Source organism: Electrophorus electricus, chromosome 21, assembly GCF_041902795.1.
Source record: "Electrophorus electricus isolate QZ-2024a chromosome 21, ASM4190279v1, whole genome shotgun sequence".
Classification (NCBI taxonomy): Eukaryota; Metazoa; Chordata; class Actinopteri; order Gymnotiformes; family Gymnotidae; genus Electrophorus; species Electrophorus electricus.
Window position 1 is genome coordinate 18882149 of NC_137517.1, and position 22950 is coordinate 18905098.

General features: G+C 39.7%; 2 long non-coding RNA genes across 4 annotated transcripts; one reads left to right on the forward strand and one right to left on the reverse strand.

Annotated features, from left to right (window-relative positions):
• The first annotated feature begins 14311 nt into the window (after positions 1-14311).
• LOC145652914 (uncharacterized) lies at positions 14312-17386 on the forward strand. 2 transcript variants are annotated; one of them, XR_014119193.1, is made up of 4 exons: positions 14312-14585; positions 15248-15364; positions 16068-16175; positions 16292-17386. It is a non-coding gene; the product is annotated as an uncharacterized LOC145652914 (long non-coding RNA). The 2 variants fall into 2 exon arrangements; XR_014119192.1 differs by having other exon boundaries at positions 16068-17386.
• Positions 17387-19543: 2157 nt separating this feature from the next.
• On the reverse strand, positions 19544-22505 carry LOC145652909 (uncharacterized). Of its 2 annotated transcripts, none has more exons than XR_014119180.1 (4): positions 22439-22505; positions 21890-21967; positions 21616-21675; positions 19544-21085 (listed from the first exon to the last, which is right to left on the reverse strand). It is a non-coding gene; the product is annotated as an uncharacterized LOC145652909 (long non-coding RNA). The 2 variants fall into 2 exon arrangements; XR_014119181.1 differs by having other exon boundaries at positions 21595-21675.
• Between the last annotated feature and the right edge of the window lie 445 nt (positions 22506-22950).

A 22950-nucleotide genomic window follows, 5' to 3' on the forward strand; every position in this document is an offset into this window, starting at 1 on the left:
TAGTACACACTGTTCTAAAGTCAGAATTTCTCCATGTAATTGTAATGTAGATCAGAGATTAGACTTACTCTGTGTGCACAGATCCATCTCATAGCTTTACATGAATGTGTGTAATGAAATGTGGCCTCACTGAGTGTGTGTGATGCCTGTTAGACACATAGAGCAGCTGCAGGGGGCGCTCAAGACTCAGGACACTGTGATCAAACAAATGACGTACAGCAGCACCAGTCAGGACAGAGGAGAGCAGCCCAGTGTGGTACCTTAATATTTCCCCAAGTCCCAGTTGTCCTATTAATTATACTTTAAATAGAAAATAAAGATGCAGACTCAATGATTAATTGAGCTGAGATGTCCCGGCCTTAGACCGAGGCCTTTGACTGAGGCTTGTAGAGGCCTGACACAGAGACCATCTGAGGCCTTATTGAAGCCTACAGAGGCCTTTTCTACACACCACCCACATTTGTGTACCACCCACATTTTTCTGCTTACAATATCATTTTATTACCTCACCAGCCCCGCCCACACCTACACCCCCACCCTCATCACCCACAGAGAGGTCAACGAAAAAAATCATAGGGGTCAGTGCGGTCACAGAGGTCACCAGTCTGAACTGGAACGATACCTGTACCAGACACTCTTCTTTTTACAAAATGTCTGCGGCTTTGGTCCTTATTTAACTCCTGACACCTGCCTGAACTCTGACCCCTGCAGGAGGAAGAGTCTGAGCTCCAGTCTCTGAATGACCTGCTCCACAGTAGTGAGGACACCATGCAGGTAGGAGCTCCACCAGAACGTGTCCCAGCTCCATTAATGTCTTCATCACACCACAGGGGGGCAGTAGTGTGCACAATTTGCTGGATGGTTGCACGCAGGCTCTAGATCATTAAGATGCTATGCTAGTATTAACACTACTGTTAACAAAAGGCCCCAATAAATATAGTTTTAATAAAAGTCTCCATTACCTATACTGTTAATAAAAGTACCCATTAACTATACTGTTAATTAAACACCGCATTAACTATAGTTTTAATAAAAGTCCCATTAACTTTACTGTTAATAAAAGTCCAAATTGCCTATACCATTAATAAATGCCCCATTATCTATACTGTTAATAAAAGTCCAAATTACCTATACCATTAACAAAAGTCCCCATTAACTATATTGTAAATAAAATTCATGATTAGCAATACTGTTAATAAAGGCCCCCATAAACTTTATTGTAAATAAAAGTCCCCATTAACTATACTGTTAATAAAATCCCCCATTAACTTTATTGTTAATAAAATTCCCCATTACCTATACCATTAATAAAAGTTCCACTGTATGCCTATATGATAGAGCTGTACACCTGTAACATAGAGCTGTACACCTGTAACATAGAGCTGTACACCTGTATGATAGAGCTGTATGATATGTTCTATTCTAAGTTTTGTGAAGGGTAAATAGAAGGATATAAAATGTAGTACCACTGAGAGCCACAAGAGGCATCTCAGCACAGTGAGTTCAAGAGTAAATGGGGCCTCAAACAAGTGTCCAAATACTTATCTACTATCTTTAACATCAACCCTGCAGTTACCATCCATTACTCATCTTTATGTACCTCTGTGTCTCAAAAACAACAAAGACTCTGTAGAAACAATAGATTATTAATACTCCACAACATCCCCTGGACACACACACACACGCACGCACACACACACACACACACACACACACACACACACACACACACACACACACACACTAATAAAATGGAGGCATGAGATCAGAGGGAGGTGAGTGTTGTGGTTTCTGTTCTATTTCAGCTGTGTAGCAGAGGGAGGAAGTGCAGGGTGGTGGGTGTTATGGACTGTTAGAGCTGATAAATAGTGACCTGCTCTCTACTTCATGTTACTGATACTCAGTGGTGTTTAATAATATTCATTTAAAGTGTGCAGAATCAGACTTAATTCTCTCTTCTTTCACCTGCACATTCTCTTTTCCACTCTCCACAAACTTTGTGTTGGGTTTGCATGGATCTGGTGTTAAAGTGTTTAGAGTGTGATCATCTTACTGTGGTGTCTGAGTGATGAGGGCTTGATACTAGAACACGTGTGTCTGTCCCTGTGTGACACCCTGAGGAATTCTCTAGTGCTCTTCCTCTAACTGCTACCCTTGTGTCCTGGAGCAGGACAAACTGCTCCAGGGGAGAGAAGTGGATCAGCGCTGCCTCCTGTTCCCTCCCCCAGCATGGAGGTCCTGGAAATGTGTATTCAACACATTTAAATTAAATAAATAAGTTCAAATGAATAATATTATAATAATTATGATGAATAGTTGGCCTCACTGTGTCCTACATACACACCACACAGTAGAGACACTTAATATAAAATGGAAACCATGGCCTGTTCTCTCTCTCTCTCTCTCTCTCTCTCTCTCTCTCTCTCTCTCTACCCCCCTTCTCTCTGTCTATGTCTATTTCCCTCTATTTCTCTCTTTCTCAGAAGTGTGCTTTGACTATGAGAACACAGGACTTGGCCTCACTATATTTAGCACTCACACCACAGACAGTAAAGACAATTAAAATAATAATGCACTTTAATTCTGAGAACACAGGAAGTGATGAGCCTTTAACACACACAGTCACTCAGTCAGTCCGTCATTACTGGGACAGTATGGAGCTCAGTCCACTCCCTGTGGTGCTCTGTGAGTAAATGTTCTCTTTATGTCTTCATTAGAGTGAGAGGTGCTGTATGAATTTGGTAATGTGTAGTCTGAGGATCCTGACTGATGAGATTATGTGAGTTAGTTGTGTAGTTCCCTCAGAAGGGAGGATCAGAGTTTTACTTCCATGTGCTCAGGTGTTCTCACTGTATCCAGATGTGTTATGGAAAGGGTTCTGTTTGATGTACTGGGCTGGAGAGCAGGAGGAGAAGTTATTGTACATATCTGTACTCAATATGGGAACAGACCAGTTACCAGTGTACTTCTTCACATCAGTGTAGCTGATGAAACACGGAAGTGATATGGATGCTTACGACTCTAGCAGATGAGCTTGTCAGCGTTTAACAGTAAGACCAGTGAAGAGAGGAATACAATGATCAACACTAGAGCTACTGAAACCATGGAGTAGAGTTTTAGAGGAGAAATAAACAGATTTAGTGAGGGATCTAACATGAGGTTCAAATGAAAGTGTGGGGTGAAGAAGAACCCCATGACTCCTAACTACATACACAGGGTTGACAGCCATGACATCACTATCACTATAGAAACTGGATAGTCTGTATATTTGGGATTTGGGTCACAGCAACATAATTTAGGAATAGAGAAGTCAGTAGAGTACAACAAACCCAAAGAATGACCACAGATATAAGTGGGAAAAGCTACATGCTGTGTGGTGTTGAAACAGTTCAGTACAGACTACAAACAAACCCTGTAGAAAATCAACAGATAACATCCACTGCTTGGACTGTATTGTGTGTTATGGTAAATTAATAACTACAACAGTGTGATGAAACACTGTAACCTACTGTGTATATTAAGATTTTAATAGACTAAATGTGTAAAAATACTGTAACTTCAAAAAATGTAATGTGAGTAAACAATAAAGGAAGGTGACGATCAACATTATTACCCCTTTGCTTTTTGTAATATAAACAAACACACATATTAAGAGGGGGAAGAATGATCTTGACCAACATAGTCTGGTTGTAGTCAGCCAGACACAAGAGAGACTCTTCATTTTATAGATATGAAAGGAAACACTGTGACATGAAGCTCAACACACACAACTCCACTGGATTCTATTTCAGAGCTTCATGTTATCAGCATAAATGGGGAGATGGAGAACAACAGTTCTACAGTCGTGGAACATCTTACAAACACTTTTATTTTCTCCCATTAATACTGCATGACTATTTAACAATGAATCCCATACACGAATCTCAGAAACAGATTCACAAATTCAGCAGATTTGTTAATCAGTGTTACGATCCCGAGTGTCGCTGCATTCACCTGCTTTCAGTTTCTGTTTCCATCCTGGTTTTCATTTCCATGTGATTTCCATGGATTTCATCTCCATGTGATTCCTTGTTTTGGTTTCGTTAGTTCAGCCCCTCGTTTAGTTCTCTGTCCTTCATTAGTTTCCCCTGTTCCTCGTTTCTACCTTGTTAGGTTGTGTTTTTAAACCCAGTGTTTTCCTCAGTGTCTTGCTGATCGTTGTTCTAGCCGTTATCTGCTCATTGTGTTTGTACTAAGCCGTTGTCTGAGCTCTTGCCTTGTTTCACGTTTATTCAGTCAGTGTTCTGGGTTCTGCCTTGATGTCTGTGTATCTGTACCCTGTTGCTGGGTCTCAGTCAGAGGTCAGAAAGCAATTATTTTAAATGTTCCTTAACCAAGCAATTTTCAAAAGGTTTTTTGGAACAGTTCAAACATATAACAAATTGTTTTGTGATATATGTGTTTTTTCATTTCCCATGACACACCTGGGTCTCAGTGAGAGGTCAAAAACTAAAGATTTCACATCTTTATTATTAGACCAAGTTAACCAGAGATTCAAATGTATGTTGGCAAGAAAATAATTTTCTAATTCTTAGTCTGGAAGCAGTAATCCTGTCAACATCACCGTGCAGGGTGAGACTCCAGGTAGTGAACTTACTCTTGTACTGAGGTTACTGTGATGAGTGTGAAGACTGTGTGTCACCTGCACAAAACACCATGTCCTCTCACTAACTGAACTGTCTTCAGTTTATATATGTGAATTTACATACACATTAGACTGTAAGTTTGAGTGGTTTTAAAGCAAAAAAATAAAGAGAGAAAACATAAATAAATCATATTTATAAAACTATGTAAACACATTAGTTACATTTAGCCACTCCAACCATGTAAAGTTACTGTTACTGATCATTTTATAATGACTGTATAAATGTTTTCGACATAATTGCAAACTTACTTCTTTTCTTGTGACCTTAGTGTTATCTTGTCATTATCAAATTATAATGGATGTTAAAAGTGATACGCAAAATTTATAACAACAAATCAGCTCTGTTAGAGCAGCTGAAACACTGAAAAGTGCTGTACTGTGGGCCTACAGGACTTTTATTTTGAAACACCTGTTTTAAAGACATTTGTTTCCACTATGCACAACAAGACTTGATCTCACTAACAGTGTCCCCTTCAGTGTTGAAGAAGACAGTACACAGTGACCTCACATAGTCTGTGTGTGATCAGCTCTGTCCCATTCAGAAGCTCCATTCTCCATCCTCAGTCGGCTCAGTAGTCTACTGGCAGTCTCTCCATATCTGATAGTGTCCATCGTGCTGGGGGTCAAATGCTACAGAGCTCACGGTGAGAACTCTTCCTCTTAGACACACATTACACACACTGGAAGAAAAGAGGAACCAATCTTACATTTGTTTGAATCTGAAAGCGCATCGTAAGGTTGGTCTTTCTTCTCTGTTTGTTTATGACTTTCACCACTCTGTCATGACTCTTAATACTGCTAAGACAAGCAGGACACATGACAGTAAAGTGTCTGTTATGTGTAATCCATAAAAATCATGGTTTATAAAAGCAGCACATGGTCATGAAACCAGTAGTTAAAAACAAGAGTGAAGAGAACAATGACTGGAACCAGAAAATGTTACTTTAGGCAAGACAGCAAATACTAAAAGAAACATGAGTGTAAATACACACACTAACTAGAGCCAAACAACACACAGTCACGACAGAGCAGAGAGATGAATGAAAACAAAACAGGTTACCATGGGAACCACAACCTCCAACAACTATGGCCACAGACTAGCCTTTTTGTACATTTTAACACAATGACATGACCCCAAATCAAGTGAGTATGTATGTAATTGGAGCAGGGCATAATTGAAGCTTTATAGTTTATACTTTTGTAAAAATACATTTAAGACAATATTTTATATGCACAAAATATTTTCTCCCCACAATCACTGAAACTGTTGACACTTTGTTGCTTGCATGGGACACAAGACACACTTGATTTTCTTGACTGATCTCTGAACTACAAGACCAAGACAGCAATAAAAGTTTATTAAATGATAATCCAATAACACCAGGGGGAGTTTTCTAACACCTACACTGTGAATTCTGTGTTTAATATTTTTTCTACAGCTCTGACTGAAACCAGAAGCCAGAATGCAGTCTCAGAGGAGTGAGAGTCTAAATTAAAATACTGAAGATGGAAGGACATTGTTCTGTTTGCTTGAAGTCATTTCACATGTGAGATTGAATGTTTGAACTCTGCTAACTTACTGCCAGCTGACAACCAGTTTATATGAAGCATCGTGCAGCAATGTTTACACTTTTAAGCACATGTTACTGTTGTGTGTCATTTATTCCAATGTTAGAATATTCTCCTTTATATTGGTGATCTTTTACTTTGTTAGAGTGGTTTACTACATTTATGTTCTTATTTAGTTAACTAAATAAAAAAATCTAATAAACTGTCAGATGTCAGATGAGATATTCAGCCAATGAAGCTTTCCTGAGACAGCTCATCAGTTGATTGTTAGAATGAACACCAGCAGCCACACCAGCTCTGTGCAGGTAAGATCACTCACCCCTGCTGTAGGATGTAGTGGCACTGATGCTCAGATGCATCATCCCAGCACAGTAAATTCAGGAGGAACTGGGGTGGTATATTAGACAGCCAGTGAACAGTCAGGTCTTTACGTTCATGTGTTGGAAGCAGGAAAAATTAGCAAGTGTAAGGATCTGAGAGACTTGAACAAGGACTAAACTGATGACTAGACAGCTGGGTAGAGGGAACATCTCCAAAAGGGGAAGTTCCAACACACCTCCTTCAGTCTTCAGATTTATCTGACACTTTTATAAAGAGCAACTTACAATTATGACTGAGTACAATCTTATCAACTGAGAATTAAGGGCCTTCTTCAAGAGCCCATAACTAATAACTAATAACTAATAACTAATATTTACTGCTAAATTAAGAAACATTTTTAATACTCTTATCATACCTCCCATGCAGCATAAATCTATGTTTACACAATAATTTCTCTTTTCTGTACTGCCATCATTGTCCACTGTTGAGCTGGATGATCTGTAAATGATCTTTGCTCTGTTGCTAACAACACATTCTATAAGATGTTTTATCGTAATCTGTTGCCAAGCAGATTTTTACGACCCCAGGTTGGTCGTTTTGTTTGTATGCTGTATGTACTCTGTTTCAGGTCGTGTCTCGTCGTCCACGTCACCAGGTGCTGACGGCCCTTAGTGACTGCGGTGCCCTTTTGTCCCGATTGGCTGTTCCACGTCACATGTACATCCCACCTGAGTGAGAAGAGCCACTGCAATACCTCCGCATACATCGTTGAAATGTGACTGATTTGTGCCTTTGTTAGTACAGTTAGTTTTTTTGTGGTATTAAGTATGCGAGCATTTGTGTTTCATTTGGTTACATCTGTATAATTATGGGGAGTGTGTGTTTTGTTTTAGAACTCGTGTTTTGTGGACTAGACCTTCGGTGTTCTGACCTGTGCCTCATACATGATTGTCATTTGTGCCCCATTTGGAAATTGGTTGTGGATGTAAATTGTGCATATAGTGTGTTATACTAATTTCATTATTCTGTCATTATATGTTGGTTGTAGTTTGGGAAGTAGGGAGGTGATGCCATTTATTTTCAGCTTTCTCTTTGTCTTCTGTTTTGGTTCAGGGAGTTATGGGGACATTATTGTTGTTCATTTATGTTTGTCTGTTATTTTCTCGGTTAGGTATGTTAGCTACTGTTTTCATTCTAGGACTGTATGTTTATTATTTTGGCACTGTCATCTCCCAAAGCACACCCCTCTAAAAAATAAATATCTCCTTTTTACTTTATGTCCTTTTCCCTGTCTCTCCTTTCCGTTACGGTCCAGAGTCTAGAACGGTTCATAACACATACAAGGAGTGCGGAAACTGCTGTTTTCACAAATATCCTAATTAAACAAAAGTGAAAGAAATGAATCTGTCACGATAAAACATGTTTACAGTACTTTAGAGCGCTGAAGGTTTTGAACACAAGGGGGGGGGCGTCAGTGATTTATGTTTCTGTGGACAGTGGTGTGTGCTGTGGTATGAGCGGATTCATTATTGCTGTTTCACAGTTCCAATGTCTGTTACTTATGGACATCCTATCCAGCATTCTCTAAGTGTGTATTCATTCTTCATATAACCTACTAAACACGTTATTAAGAGGAAAGACAGTCCAGGGTCATAGCACCGATACGAACAGGTCCAGGAACAGAAAGCAAAAACAAAAACAAAATCTGGAAAATAAATCAACAGACAAACTGAGAGAAAACAGGGTACAGATACACAGACAAGGCAGAAACCAGAACACTGACTGAATAAACGCGAAACAAGACAAGAGCTCAGACAACGGCTTAGTAAAAACACAATGAGCAGATAACGGCTAGAACAACGACCAGCAAAACACTGAGGAAAACACTGGGTTTAAAAACACGACCTAACAAGGTAGAAACGAGGAACAGGGGAAACTAATGAAGGACAGAGAACTAAACGAGGGGCTGAACTAACGAAACCAAAACAAGGAATCACATGGGAACAAAAACCAGGATGGAAACAGAAAGCACATGAATGCATCGCTGTGGGAACCGCACCGTCCGGTAGGGGACGATCGTGACACAGATTCACCAATTTGTTGAATTTGTTTCTGAGATTAGTGTATGGGATTAATTTTTAAATAGTCATGCAGTATTAATGGTAGAAAATAAAAGTGTTTGTGAGCTGTTCCAGGACTGTAGAACTGTTGTTCTCCATCTCTCCATTTCTGCTGATAACATGAAGCTCTGAAAAAGAACCCAGTTGAAGAACTCCACTATATTCTTTTTCAGCAATTCATGTTATCAGCAGAAATGGGGAGATGGAGAAAAACAGTTCATCCTGGTTTCCTGTGCAGTCCAACTACAGCAGTTTCACTCTCTGACATGTGATGGACGTAATTCTCATTGTCACTCTTTTTAGGTGATCTCGCATTACTAGATGCTCACACATTACTCAATGAGCACTGGTTCAGCAGCCGATTAAGATCTGTAGTGAACTGGTCTGGTATGACCTTGTTCGTGAGTGAATGCGTTCGTCTATTGGCTGTCGAACCCAATAGGCAGAGCTCATCATACAATAAAATGGTGTTTTAAATGCCGTTGTAAGCAAGCCAAAACGTTTAGAGCCCTTACAGCGACGCTTTTTACGGCTTTTCAACTGACATATAAACGGTGTAAAATGCGGCGTTTTTAGATGGTTGTTGGAGCAGATTTTACAGCGTAGTGAAAAACATTTTGTGGTGTAAAAGCGTCCAAAACAAATTTTACAAATAAAACGCGTTTCATTTGAGGATCATTTTGACCACTTTGCCTTGTTGTCTGTGTACCTGTACCCTGTTTTCTCTCGGGTTGCCTGTTGATTTATTTTCCATATTTTCATTTCCATATTTTTCTTTCTGTTTAATATATTTCCTGGATCTGTTCGTATTGGTGCTATGACCCTGGTCTGTCTTACGGACGCAGATTCTGGATTGTCCCTTAATAAATCTCTCTTCTCATCGTCTGCGTCCAGCTCTCTATCGCTCCACGTTACAGTGTGTGTTCATTCTTCATAAACCCTCTAAACACTTAGAGAATGCTGGATAGGATGTCCATAAATAACAGACACTGTGGAACTGTTACGCTTCCAACAGGAACAAGGCGAGAGGTAGAATGCAAAATGCAGGAGGCGGTTTATTAAATGAGGAAACACGAACGGTAAAATAAACAGAGGCTAAGGGGTGCTGAGAGTAATATAACACACGGCTGGAGTACACAGAAAAGCAATGACAACAGCGGCAAACCTCACAGAGAGACGTAACTTACCATAGACCAACAAGCAGAAGACCAAACTACAGAGCTTAAATAAGCAAGACAATCAGACACTAAACAGATACACGGGAACAGCGTAAGCTAAAACAAGGAGTGGAATAGAGGAACAGACAGGGGTGGAGAAAACGAAACTAAGGCATGGCACCAGGGAGAGCTGGAAGACAAGGAAACCGTGACATCAGGGACGGGAGGAGGGTGGCCATTCGTGACAGGAACTGAGACACAGCAGTAGTGGATCTGCTCATACCACAGCGCTCTAAAGCCCTCTAAACATGTTTTATCACGACAGTTTAATTTCTTTCACTTTTGTTTAATTAGGATGATTGTAAAAACGGCAGTTTCCCCACTCCATTTGAAGCAGAGTTTAGACTGTATACTTGTTAAAGTAATAAACAGGATGTTATGATGTTTGTGGTTAAATGAACAGTTATACATACTTTTTTTAACTGTGTCTGCAATGTTTTGCCATCATGTTTCCTTTAAGAAATTAATTATTTCATTGTTCATATTCATATGTTCCTCTTTTTATGTTTATAGTGCTGATGTAATTTGTTCAAGCTGGACTTGCTCAAGGTAATTTATATTCTGTTGATTTATTTCATATATTTGTAATGCTGAAGGGGTGGAGAGTGAACACACTTGCGAAGTGCCGACGCGTTGGATGTTATGCGAAACTGAACTAACCAGGGAAGCCATAATATAAGGGACGGAGGGGGTATAAAAACTAAATGTGTTTATTAACAGACACAGACTAACAATACCGACCAGAACAAAGAATAAGCAAACATAAGAGGAACAGGCTAACAGAGCAATAACAGGCTAATAGGGTGAGGGCGAGACTAAGTTAGACAAAATAACGTTAACTAAAGCTCACAGACAATATTACAGATAAGGGAACAGCAGAGAACCAAACAAGGAAAACAACAGAGGGAAACTAAACATCAATGCGGGATGGGGATGCGAGATTAAAAAGGAATATACAAGCTACATATGATAGAGAACAAATGAGATCTAATGAGAGACAAGCAGGCATTAGAACAAACGACATATAACTAAACACACAGGGGCTAGAACAAACGACATATAACTAAACCCACAGGGGCTAGAACAAACGACATATAACTAAACCCACAGGGGCTAGAACAAACGACATATAACTAAACCCACAGGAGCCAGAACAAACGACATATAACTAAACCCACAGGAGCCAGAACAAACGACATATAACTAAACCCACAGGAGCCAGAACAAACGACATATAACTAAACCCACAGGAGCCAGAACAAACGACATATAACTAAACCCACAGGGGCTAGAACAAACGACATATAACTAAACCCACAGGGGCTAGAACAAACGACATATAACTAAACCCACAGGAGCCAGAACAAACGACATAACTAAACCCACAGGAGCCAGAACAAACGACATATAACTAAACCCACAGGGGCTAGAACAAACGACATATAACTAAACCCACAGGAGCCAGAACAAACGACATATAACTAAACCCACAGGCGCCAGAACAAACGACATATAACTAAACACACAGGAGCCAGAACAAACGACATATAACTAAACACACAGGAGCCAGAACAAACGACATATAACTAAACCCACAGGCGCCAGAACAAACGACATATAACTAAACACACAGGAGCCAGAACAAACGACATATAACTAAACACACAGGGGCTAGAACAAACGACATATAACTAAACACACAGGAGCTAGAACAAACGACATATAACTAAACCCAAAGGCGCCAGAACAAACGACATATAACTAAACACACAGGAGCTAGAACAAACGACATATAACTAAACACACAGGGGCTAGAACAAACGACATATAACTAAACACACAGGGGCCAGAACAAACGACATATAAATAAACACACAGGAGCTAGAACAAACGACATATAACTAAACACAAGTAGGAACGGGCTTCACACAGGAACGTAATCAGAGACAAACTCGGAACAGCTGGACACAAAGGGGAGGAGACACGGAACCATGGAGACCAACGACAACCTGGAAGTGACTCGGTTGCTAGGGAAACGGGGAACGCTCAGGTCTGCGGACGTGACAAATTTAAACTCTTTAGTTCAAATAAACTCTTGGTAGTCAGTAAAATAATACACACTGAGTCCACATGTATTCTGTTTCTTGTGGAGGGCAAAATGGAAACTAACTGTGCTTTTACTCTGCTGTTATAAAAGTGTTTAAGTGACATAAAAGAGCATCTCAGTCCTAATTACAAATGTCACATTACTGGACAAAGTGTCCAAGGTGGTACTGGATGGAATAATTAAGTGACTCACAGTCATGGGTTCACATTTTACCCTCCAATCACAATCAGATCCCACATAATCTCCAGATAATCTCCACAAAACACAGTGATTAACAGATTAGAATGCAGCATCATGTATCTAACCTGTTTGTTATAATATATGTAAATACAGAGTGACTCCAGGAAGACACTGGGGGTCAGTCAGCTGTAACATGCAGTGTTCTCCATCTCTTTCCACAGATTTACCCACAACTACACTGACTGTGGAGTCTCAGAGTCCTGTGTTCACTGGAGAGTTAGTCACTCTGAAGTGTGAGGTTCAGGGTTATGATGGGTGGACATATCAGTGGTATAAGAAGAAAGCTCAGAGTCAGTGGACTACAGTGTCTCAGTCTGTGTTTGACACTGTAAACAGAGACACTCTCACCATCAGTGGAGATGCTGTAGTTAATGGGGATCAGTACCAGTGTAGAGGAGCACGAAATAACAGACCAACAACATCACAGTACAGTAACACTGTTACCCTCACTGTACACGGTAAGATTACTGTCATTTTAGGAATTTAATGTCTATTTTATTCATTTTAATTATTTGTTTGTTAAATAATTTACACTATTTGTATTCAGTAGCATAACACACTGGGCACAAAGGAAATTGTAGATGTAAAGTAATTACACAGTACATTGTATTAGATATATATTGTATTTACAGTTACACTACATGATACTGGAACTGAAATGCAAACTTACTTCTTTTCTTGTTATCTTAATGTTATTATGTCATTACAAACTTGTAATGGATCTTAAAAGTGATGCACAAAATTTATAGCAATGAGTGAGCTCTGTTAGAGCAGGTGAAAACAGGGCTGTACTGTGGTCCTACAGGACTTTTATTTTGACACCCCTACTTGTTTCCCCCCTGCACTACAAGACCTGATCTCCCTAATAGCGCCCCCTTCTGTGTTGAAGAAGAGAGTACACAGTGACCTCACATAGTCTGGAGCAGAGAGACGTGTACTTCTCAGTAACCAGCAGCCAGTGTTCAGTTTTAGCAGGTTTTATAAGATTCCAACACATGATCTTATTGAGAGGTGAACATAAAAGCAGAATTTAAGTACTGTGTGATTTCTACAATGGAACCTGAGCTGGTTCTGACTGTGCAGTATAATTGTATAAAAATATTCAGTAGAGAGACCATCACACTCACATGTGAATGAGTTGGAGTGTAATCCTGACCCCAACCCCATCTCAAAGTCCAGTTAAAATCCAGTAACAATGTTAACAGCATGTCTATAGCAGCTTGTTATGTATGCTAAGATGGTATGTATTATACCTGTTACATGTTCAGCGACTTATCAGGTTAACTGAAACTTTGCGCGGTAAGGAGACGTGTGGAGAAGAGCGAGATTTAATAGGAGCAAAACCAGAATCAGAGTCGTTAAAGCAGTCCAGGGTCATAGAGCCAACACAGAGAGCATGGGGACACATGAATAACAAGACAAGGGCTAGGATACACGAAAGCTAGGAAACACAAAGCAAAAGTGCATGAAGGCAAACAGGAAGCAGGCTATAACAAAGACTAGGGAACAAGGAGGCTAAGATAACACAAAGGCAAGGAGTGAAAACTTACAGGCTTTGCAAAAACATCAAAACAACCAAACACATTCAAGCCTAACAATGAACAGCAAAAACACCGGCATCAAGACAGGGTTTAAATACAAGAACCAAAAGGTAAAAACAAGGGACACGTGCAAGCAATCAAATGAGGGTAGGAGGAAAATTAAACTAAAGGTATGGAACCAAAACACACAAGACAGGGAAACCACGCAAGCTAGAACCTGGGAGGGACTAATCATGACATTAATATCTACAGACACTCTAAATAAAGTGAAAACAACTGAATTAATCAGATTATAAACAAATCTGACATAAACAGTTAATTAAAAGTCTGTTGATTAATCTACTGGTTCAATACTGCTGCACCATGGTACTGAGAATCTATTTTAATATATTTAAACTACTTAAATACTTCATCTATTTGTAATCGGAGAATGTTAGTCATTTATTTCATAGATATCTCTATGCGCTCTGCCATTACATGTCCTGAACTGTGTTTCATCTCCATCAGCAGTTAAACCTACACCTGAACTCACATCAAGCCTTAAAGGAGCTGCACTGGTGGGAAACCCAGTGACTCTGCACTGTAAGCTGGACCAGTCTGCTGGATGGAGCTTTTACTGGTCCAGACACACACAGAACCCTGAGAATGAGACCAACACTGCAGCAAACTCCTACACCATCAGCTCAGTGGCGCCCTCTGATGGAGGCCAGTACTGGTGCAGAGCTGGCAGAGGAAACCCAGTCTACTACACACACTACAGTGATGCACTCTGGGTAAACGTTACTGGTGAGGACCAGGTTACGGTCTATAACCACCGTAGAAATAAAATGTATCATTGATATATTCAGCAAAAATATGAAATATTAGTGCTTATCAACCCTTAGTAAAAGTTACTAAAGCCAAAAAATTAGATTGTCACTACATGTACTGGGGAGTCTTGGACATGTGCATATATTGGCCACTAGATGGCAGCAGTCAATAACATTTTAGTAGAAACAGGACAAACCAGATCATAAAATGTCTGATTTCCTGAATAACAGGAAGCTGTCATATCTGCTACAGGACATGCTTTATTTGCTCCTGAATTAATGGATTTATTCAACATTAAAACATGTACAGGACCAGACAGCAGTGACTTGTGTAGTAGATTTAGGTCTGTTTACTGGTGAGTATCAGTTGACAGACTATAATAATAGAAAACATGGTGTTGGTTATCTGTGAGCTCTGAGTTGATATATAGTAAAATATCCAGTCAGGCATAATTATGAATCGTTATTATTCAGTCATAAAAGTGTTAAGTGTCCATTGTTGTTGTGTGATTCCCTTTTCTAGAAAACCTGCTCCTACAAACTCTTTGGATTTGCTGCTCAGTTTAGTTTTAACTGTGTCACAGAAGCACTGTAGCTCTTCAGCTGTGATTAATTCTGTGTGTGTGTGTGTGAGATCAGCTCTGTCCCATTCAGAAGCTCCATTCTCCATCCTCAGTCGGCTCAGTAGTCTCCTGGCAGTCTCTCCATATCTGCTAGTGTCCATCGTGCTGGGAGTCAAATGCTACAGAGCTCACGGTAAGAACTCTTCCTCTTAGACACACATTACACACACTGGAAGAAAAGAGGAACCAATCTTACATTTGTTTGAATCTGAAAGCGCATCGTAAGGTTGGTCTTTCTTCTGTGTGTTTTTATGACTTTCTCCATTGTCATGACTCTTAATATTGCAAAGACAAGCAGGACACATGGCAGTAAAGTGTCTATAATGTGTAATCTATAAAAATCAGGGTTTATAAAAACAGCACATGGTCATGAAACCAGTAATTAAAAACAAGAGTGAAGAGAACAATGACTGGAACCAGAAAATGTTACTTTAGGCAAGACTGCAAATACTAAAAGAAACATGAGTGTAAATACACACACTAACTAGAGCCAAACAACACAGTCACGACAGAGCAGAGAGATGAATGAAAACAATACAGGTTACCATGGGAACCACAACCACCAACAACTTAGGTTTTATATATAGTTTATACTTTTGTAAACAGACATTTAAAACGATTTTATATGCTGGTTTAATAAAATCCTGATTTTCTCCCCACAATCATTGAAACTGTCGACATGTTGCTTGCATTAGAGACAAGACACACTTTTTCCCCTTCTCTGATCTACAAGACCAAAACAGCAATAAAGGTTTATTAAATAATAATCCAATAACACCAGGGGGAGTTTTCTAACACCTACACTTTGAATCCTGTGTTTAATGTTTTTTCTACAGCTCTGACTGAAACTAGAAGCCAGAATGCAGTCTCAGAGGAGTGAGAGTCTAAAGTAAAATACTGAAGATGGAAGGACATTGTTCTGTTTGCTTGAAGTCTTTTCACATGTGAGATTGAATGTTTGAACTCTGGTAACTTACTGCCAGCTGACAATTTTATAAAGTATCAGGCAGCAATGTCTTCACTTTTATGCACATGTTACTATTGTGTGTGTCATTTGTAGGGATCTGAGAGACTTGAACAAGGACTAAACTGATGACTCGACAGCTGGGTAGAGGGAACATCTCCAGAACGGGAGGTTCCAACACACCTCCTTCAGTCTTCACATTTATCTGACATTTTTATAAAGAGCAACTTACAACTATGACTGAGTACAACTTGAAGGCCCTTAATCCTCAGTTGCTCAAGAGCCCCACAGTGGCAACCTGGCAGTGGTGGGGCTTGAACCAGCAGCTTTCTAACTACAGCTTAAGTACATTAACCACTGAGCTCCCACTGCCCCAAAATGTTATTTTTATTACGTTGTCATCTCCTGACATCACCCCTCTACAAAATAAACATCTCCTTATCTAGCGTATCTAGCGCCCACCATCCTGAATCCCAGGGTGCTTTAGAAAGATTTCACCAAACCTTAAAGTCCAAGCTGAGAACGTTTTGTTTGCTGCACGAGAAAGACTGGGACGTGGACCTCCCCCTGTTTCTGCATCACTACCTGGTTTAGGAACTGCACCGTCTTTGACCGCAAGACCCGCAAGTGATTAGAGAATAATGAGAACAGCTGAGAAGATCATTGGGGTCTCTCTGTCCTCCATCACGGTCACCTACACAACACGTTGCATCCGAAAAGCCACCAGCATTGTGGAAGACCCCTCACACAAACGGTTCACCCTTTTACCATCTGGAAAAAGGTTATGCAGCATCCGGTCCCTCACCTCTACACTGTGCAATAGCTCCTTCCCAGAAGCCATCAGAATCCTGAACTCTGGTTAATTCCAGTTCCAATTCCAAGCAAATGGACACTTCTATACACACACACACGCTTATACGCAGTCGCGCACACACATGCGCTTATACACAGTCGCGCACACACAGGTTTTGTATCAGAGAAGATGCTGAAGTCAAACTTCACACACATATATGCACTTCTTTTGCAGTCTTGCACAGAGTAATGTACTAAATTAGCACAGTACTCTGAACTGTTCTGGCTGCTACCGGTGACTGCTATGTTCAGTGTAGCATGTCACTAACTCCTATGCACAACCCACTTTACATATTCCCAGTACTGTGTACTGGTCAAAATAAAGGCACTGTCTGTTCATTGTGTATTGGTCCTGTCCTGCATTTATTGTATGACATTATTGCACTGTATTGTATTGTTTGCACTCATGTGTATTGGCTGTTGTACTTGTTTTATGTTAGATCCATGGTCCTGGAGAAACATTGTTTCGTTTTTGCTGTGTACTTGTATATAGCAGAAAGGGCATTTACATTTGTCTTTACATTTACGGCATTTAGCAGACACCCTTATCTAGAGCATCTTACAAAAGTGCTTTGTCATTTACTCATAGAATATTCCATTTCAGTACAGTAGGGTAGAATTCAACATACCAACGAACTAGAATACAGGAATTAATGCTGATACCTTGAAGTACAAAATACATAAGGTCTATCTAACATTTGTTAATTCCAATAATATTGAGGCTTATGTCTGAAATGTATTAGAATATCCAGTGATTCTGGTCGGTACAATATCTTGAGTTGTCCTACTTCAGAAAAGCATTGACAGGTACGCCGACGTCTCTATAACCGTTACCAATCTGTGCACGAGGACAGTCCGCGTGAGACTCTACACGTTTGCTCGTTCTAAATCAGAACACTTTTTAAAGTTCCACGGGAAATTAAAGCCTCTGCTATGAACCACGTGACATGACACCAATGGCAATTTGACTTTATGCTCAACTGGTATCAAGAAATAAAACCATTGTCATGTCTGTGATGAAAATGATCATGAAGTAAACATAACCAAAACCACAAGGTGGTTGATTATACAGCTACAAAAATCAGTGGAAAATAATGAGCTTGATGACTGAATTTGCACTGTGCTAAAGTAGGTGACTAACACTTGTCTAAATGGTGGCCGATGGGTAATTCTCCATAAATAGGAGAGCATATCACTGTAAGTTCAAATGAGATTATTTATGTATTTCACCCAGAACCGTCATACATGTTATACAGTATAAGAACTGTGTTAAATATTTATGTGAAATGGCACATGAAATATTACATTGTATATCAAAGGGACCCTAAGTAAAGTTATAAATGTTTTATAACAATTTTATCAAATTCATGAATGTTGCTTTACAGAACATTTGCATCTGGTCAAGGTACATGAAGCACATCTTTGCCTTTTGCATTACCAGTAAATAATAATAAAACAAAAGAAAAACACCAATTAAATTATTTTAAATATAATCTCTAGAGGCTTGTATTACTAAAACATCAATAAAATGATCCAACCAGTTAAAAGGGTTACAGATGTTGTGTTTTGAGTCTCAGTGTCCTCAGACACATACTAAGAAAACCAGACCTGACAACAAAGGAAAGTGACGTCCACACACACACACACACACACACACACACACACACACACACACACACGAGACCAGAAAACATGTGAGGAACCAAAGTTTAACCCGAGTGAGTTTAATGTGTGGTGGATAAATCCTAAACACACATCCAGTACCACAATCTGAAACAGCAGGCATAGGTCAAAAATACCATGATGCTTTTATCCAAAACAACTTACAATTATGACAGAATATAACTTCAGTAATTGAGGGTTAAGAGCCTTGATCAGGGATTCAACAGTAGCAATTTAGCAGTGGTGGGGCTCGAGCACACAACCCTCAAATTACAAGTCAAGTACCTTAACCACTGAGCTAACACTGCCTGAAGAAATAAAATATCAAGGGAGCCAAAGCAACAGTAACAGACAAAGGTAAGCTCAAAAACCTGTTAGACTGATAAAGACTTAAAGAACGCTTCAGCATTGTATCAGTAAGACTCCCCAACTAAACTACACAACAAGAAATGCTTAATCACACTAATACTAATTACCAAACAAGGGTGCAACACGATGGAGTGATTGACAAGGGGGAGGAGCTCAGTACTGTAGTGGGGCTGATCTGTGGTGACCAGAGGTAGTGTCCTCCTGAACCAGTGGAGTAATAGTAATAGTGGTGGTTCTGGTGACATTAGTAATGGTGGGACAGTCCAGTTCTGTGATACTGACCGTGATATGTATTTCATATCCTTCAGTCTGTAGTGTTGAGACTCACTGGTGTTGCCCACTAGAGAACATCATTGTCATGATTAGTCCCTTCCAGCTTCTGTGTTCCCTCATTGTTGAGTCGTTGTAGCAGTCCAGGGTCATATTACCAACACAGAGAGCACAGAGATACACGATTAAACAAACAAAACACACAAAGGCAAACAGGGGAAGCAGGCTATAACAAAGACTAGGAAACGTGAAGGCACAGAGTACAAAGAAACACAACCACTCAGATAAACATGCAATGAACAGCATCGATACCAGGAACACAACAGGGTTTAAATACATGAATTTAACAAGGGAGAAACGAGGGACAGGTGTAAGCAATCAAACGAGGGGCGGAGAAAACGAAACTATGACATGGAACTAAAATACACAAGACAAGGAAAACATGGAACGAGGAAGATGGGAGGGACTAATCATGACAATCATCAGTATTAGGATTAAGATTAGGATTAGGATTAGAAATTCAGCAATGAAGAGTCAGGAGCTTGTGTTGATCCTCAGAGTCTGATGTTTATTTGTGCACATATAAAAACTTCAGATCAGATTTTTCTTCATCAAAAAGTAGGGTGCTAACCTAACAATGAGTAGTTAATTCAACAACACAGAAGTGAGATCAGGAGGAGATGAAGAAGTAGGATAGAGAGAGAGAGAGAGACAAAGAGAGAGACAGGAGGAGAGAGGATGAGAGAGAGAGAGAGAGAGACAGAGAGAGGATGAGAGAGGAGGATGATAGAGAGAGAGACAGGAAGAGGAGAGAGGAAGGATGATGGATAGAGAGAGGTATGAATGAGGCCTGAGAGTCATCACCTCGTGAGAGTCATCACCTCCTGATCTTGATACCAGACACCACGGCACAGAAAAGTTACAGAGACATTTAGAAAAGTACAGAAACACAAACATAATATAAAACTTAATAAAAAATAATCTCAAAATAAAACAAATACATATTGATTCCTTCACCCTAGTGTGGCTCACTACAGAAGATCACCAGGATTAGGATTAGGGTTAAACCCTAGTGAGGCTCACTACAGAAGATCACCAGGAATCTCCAGGTCTTTAATTTACAAGGTGCTGCAGTTACATAACACTGCAAAAAAAAAAAAAAAATCTTGGATCAAAGTTAAAAAGTGGAGCATAATGTATCTCTCTGAGTGACTCTAGTAACAAACACACAAAGATAAACAGTCACTCAATCACAAGCTTCAGAACAGCTGAAAAGACAGAAGGTCTGTTGGCTGTGAAGCCCCACAGAACTCACACACTCATCACCTCTACAGAGAAGGAACTCCAACACCACTGAATCTGATTCTCCTGGAATGTTTATGCTACAACCAGCACACTTCATATTTAGATTCACATGATAAAACACACAAGCAAAACAATTCTAATGTTATAAAGCATTTCTACACTAAGAGTGAAACTAGTATGTTCCTTATGGTAAAACTACACTTTCACTGTAAGAGATTTTACCTCCAACCTGTTACATCTCCATCTGTTATAAAAATACCTTCCTGTTGTAGACATGAGTATCTGACATGATCATTTAAAATGTGTTTAAACCAAATAAATTAATGAATACTTGGATAAGAGGGTTTAAACTCCTGGTCTTGTAGAATCTTGAGGGAGTAACACAGGAGAATGAACTCTGTTTCCCAGCAGTCTCTGCTGTTCCTCAACAACCTTGACAAAGATGATTTGAAAACATTCATTAGGATCAGTCATTATTTCTGTTTAATGTACATAGAATCACTGTCAGTTCAGCTCCACACTACCTGTCCTATATTTAACAAAGCTGGTAGGTTCAGTTCTGTGCACATAAACAGTGAAAGGCTCTTACATGTTTCATGATTGTTTATTAATTAATATAAATCTGAGCAGAAGTCACTTTGCATTGATATTCAGTTTCACTTGAAATAAAGTTTAAAATTAACACTGGCTTCTTTTTCACTGAGTCATGTTTATTAAAAATCTTCCAACCACAGCAGCTGGTACTGACAGTAATGAATGAAGTGGAGATCAGTGAGCACTCTATGGAGTGATATCTGCTGACTGGCTTCAGCTCTGTTTCCTTCACTGTTAAATGGTTTTGAATGACTGGTTTAAGGTCTTCTTATGAACAGTTATAGTGTTCCTTTAGGTCTTTGGGTGCAGTAGTGGCTCGGTACAGCCTGGTACCTCTGAAATCATACCATAGATCTTGGAGCTCTGACCTTTGTGTGAGTCCTGCCTCAGCTCTGAGTATACAGTGTCTGCCCCCACTCTGCTCTTCTCTAGTAGGGACAAAAGAGCCTGAATTAGACCACAAGAAGAACTCCAACCCTCCAAATGATTAAACACAACATGACCTGAATAACCTACAGTGGGTAACTAAGCACACAGTTACTAAGCAGTGAATCAAAACGTAGAATCTTAAGAGTTCTTCAGGTCAGCTGTATCTTGATGTGTCACTGCTGTAGGTGACTAAAGTTTCTCCTTTTCATGTACCTTCTTTTTTCTTTGCTTTCTGTTTTGGTTTCAGTTCGACCTCAGCATAAATGACTTCACTGGGTCCAGCACCAGTGTCTGCAGTAACAGAGAACAAAACCAAAGCAAACACAGGCGTGACCTCTCACTGACCTTTAGTGTTCTAACCAATCAACCAATAACATCTCATCATACACACTTCTTTCCCACAATGCACTGCTGCTGCTTTTGGAGACCAGCATGTGTTTCCTTTGTCTCATGTGATGATTATATAGTAGATATATATAGTAGTATATATACAGTAGAGTGATGTAGATCAGACTGTATTCTCCAGTGTGTAGTTATACAGAACCTGTTACTTATATATATACAATACTGATGTAGATTAGACTGTATTCTCCAGTGTGTAGTTATACAGAACCTGTTACTTATATATATACAATAGTGATGTAGATCAGACTGTATTCTCCAGTGTGTAGTTATACAGAACCTGATACTTATATGTATAATAGAGTGATGTTGTGTGTGAGTTGTGAATTAAATCCCAGTGTGAGGGAGATGTGGCTGTACCTTTATTCCTGCTTTTCTTGTTATGTTTCATGACCTGAGCATAAGTGACATCACTGAAGTCGTCGGCAGGTTCATCTGAAACAGAGTGCAGTGTGTTTATCACAGAGTACAGTGTGTTTATCACAGAGTACACTGTGTTTATTACTACAAGAGGTTTCTGGGCTTTACTGTATAGCTGCACTCTGTTCAAGTCTTTCACTGCTACACTCAGTGGGAAATGAAATCGTTACCTGTGCTGCTCCTGTCTGCTCGCTCAGCTGTGTCATATATGTGGGCAGCTTCTGGGGTTAAAGGAAAAGACCATTTCATAAATGATTACTGGACACAGTAGATTACTGGACACAGTAGAGAATGAATCACAAGTGATGAAGGATTATTTAAATTGTCTTAGAGAAGATAAAGCTTTAAGTTAATTGTTAATAAGGAAAGTTGCTGTTGTCTCATGGTCTGAGCAGTGTGCAGTGGTGTGACTGACACCCCTCACCTCCTGACTCTCTCTGGGTCTGATCTGA